Raw genomic sequence first — 3,127 nt, forward strand, 5'->3', positions numbered from 1 at the left:
TTTATGTTGTGGATTAGGACTTCTAGTGTTGTTCCTAGCTTTTCTGTAATGAATTCTTAACACGAGTCAATAGGCAAAATCATGATAGATGGAGGAAGGGTTGAAACTGTCAATTATTTCTTCTAATTTGAATCTACAATCAACACCCTGGATATAAGTAGTCAGGATATCATCAATGTATTTTATTGAGCAAGTCCACTGTCAGAGAATTCCAAAAATACTGATGAACAATTACGTCTTAGTTTGAAGACTAGGTGTGCCTGATCCAGACCATGGTCTTTTTAATCACTTGCTATATATTTGAGAGTTAGACAATGAATAAAATGATGACAAGAAAATTAAGCCTTTTGAGTCGCTGGGCTAGAGAAGAATACTAAATATTGATGGCCAGCCAAAAAAAGAAAAAACAAAAAGATATGTCTTAGAAAAAATATAACCAAAATGCTCCTTAGAAACAAAGATGCTGAAGTGTGTGTCTCATACCTTGGGCATGTTGCCAAGAAATTCTACTCCTTGGAAATGGGCATTATTCTTGGAAAGGTGGAGGATCAGTAAAAGATAAAAAGGCCACCAACGAGCTGAGTTGGTATGGTGGCTGCCGAATGGGTTCAAGTGTGTCAGAGATGATGAAGATGGCACAGGTTAGGACTAAGTTCAGGTCTGTTGTTAATAGGATCACCATGAGTCAACCTGACAGCATCTAACAACAGCAATATTGTCTATAGATTTCTAATATTGCCTGAAAGCATGGGACTATCTGATTCCAAGTATCATTCAATTTAATAACATTTTGGAGTTTTTTGTAACCTAATTAATTTTCTTGAAATTATTTTTTTAAATGAATGTCAGTTTAATCAGTGATAACAAAATAAAATAATACATGTTTAAGAATTTGTTTCATTGGACTGCATACATTTTTTAATATATATGTTACTTATTTAATTTTCACATTGGAATTCAATTCCTAAAAAGCATCTTGCAAAAATCATATGCATATTCGCAAGAATTGAAAAATTATCTAGGTTACATTTTTCAAGATTATTATTAATAGTTTATTTATTTTGTCCATGAATGTTGCTTTTATAGCATTATTACTATTGTTTCAAAGAGCTGTAATGGTATGATTTGTGTATAGGTATCAGAATGTGATTTATAGTGACTCAGTATTTTACTTTATAGTAAATTAATAAACCAAGCTGTCATTTAGTATTTATTTAGACAATTCAATTCCTATTAAAGTTAACAAGTTTAGGTTTTGTGTGTTGTGGTGTTTTATTGTTGTTTTTCCATTTCCCAGAAACATCAATAATACCAATCCATTAAACGAATCCCGTTGGTCCATTGGTCATAACTCACATACTTTGAGCATGTGATCAGGAAAAGCCAGTCCTTGGAAAAGACGTAATTCTGGGAAAGGTGGAGGGACAGATAAAGAGACTTAAGTATGTTGGAGATCTAGAGGATGGTGCAGGATAGGCTAAAGTTCAGATAAATGTTTAGAGATCCTGGTGACTTGGTAGTTAGGAATTTATCTGTCAGTGTTAAGTATGGGATTCAAATCTACCGGATGTTCTGTTGGAGAAATATGGGCAATCATCTCTATGTGGTTTATTGCCTCTGAAGACGCACTGGAGGGTCAGCTATGAGTTAACACCACAACTCATTCCTCAGGGATAAAACACAGAAGGCAATAATGTAGGTGCACAACAACATAAATAAGAGTCTACTTATGAGCACATAACAACAATCTGTAGAGTAGAGCTGAAGTAGAACTGATCTCTTTATAGGCTTTCAGAGGCTATACATATTTACAGAGACAAAATTTCACATATTTCTTCTGCATGACAGTGCATTTGAGCCTCCAACTTTTAGGTTAGAAGTCAAATGCTTTATCCATGATGTTACTATTGGGTCATTGAGAGTTATAATCATCTTAATAGCAATAGTTGTTGTTGTCAGTATGTGCCATCAACTCCATTAAGATTCATTGTAACCCTATAAATCTGATCCTGTGCCAGATCTTTCTTGTGCCATTTTCAACATTTCTGACATTCTTAGGCCCATAAATATAGTCACTTTGTTACCTGGATAATTTCATCAGCTCTTTTATGTAAAATGCTTGTCTGTCAAATATTGTTCGAAAGTTGAGAACCCAAATTAAGACACATTAGGGAGACCAAAATTACAGACCTTCAAAAACCCTATGTACAACAGAGCACACTTAGATTAGACCAGTAGAGATGGCAATGGAGGCTGAGCCTTCCTGTTGGGAATCACGAAGAAGGAGGAACAGTTAAAAACAAATGCTAGTGATTGGAAGGTGGAATATGAGAAGTATGAATATAGGAAAATTGGAGAGTATTAAAAAAGAAATGAAATACATAAGTATTGGCATACTACGCATTTATGAAACGAGATGAGTTGACACGGGGCGTTTGAATCAGAGAATCATATGATTAACTATGATGTAAATCAAAAGGTGAGAAATAAATGGGCTCACATGCATAGTTAAAAAGATTATTTCTAGATCCATCATGAAATACAAAGTTGGAAGTGACAGGATAATATCCATATGCATACAAGGAAGACCTGTGAATACCACTATCATTCAAATTTATGCTTCAACAACCAGAATCAAAGAGCTGGAAAAGATGACTTCTACCAATGGCTGAACATTGACTGAATAATCAGAAATTTACTGAACATGCAATCAAGCTTATAATGATAGTGATAACAGGTGACTGGAATACAAAAGTTGAGAATGGAGAAGAAGGATCAGTAGTTGGGAAATAAGCACTTGGTGACAGAAATAAGACTGGAGACAGAATGATAGAATCTTACAAAATCAATGATTTATTCGTTGCAAATACATTTTACAAGAAGCACAAACAGTGACTCACCTGATGGCCTGCACAGGTATCAGATTGATTACATCTGTAATTACTGGAGAAGCTCAATATCAGATGTGAAAATTAGGCCAGCTGCTGGTGGTGTATCAGATCATCAACTAACTAGTAGGCAAGTTCAAGTTGAAGCTGTTGTTGTTGTTGTTATATTCTCTCGAGTCATTTGCGACTCAGAACAACCCTATGTATAACAGCCCTAAACCCTGCTCTATCCTGTGCCA

The sequence above is a fragment of the Elephantulus edwardii genome, unplaced genomic scaffold (genome assembly GCF_000299155.1).
Source record: "Elephantulus edwardii isolate Elephantulus edwardi_28Jun2011 unplaced genomic scaffold, EleEdw1.0 scaffold00253, whole genome shotgun sequence".
Classification (NCBI taxonomy): domain Eukaryota; kingdom Metazoa; phylum Chordata; class Mammalia; order Macroscelidea; family Macroscelididae; genus Elephantulus; species Elephantulus edwardii.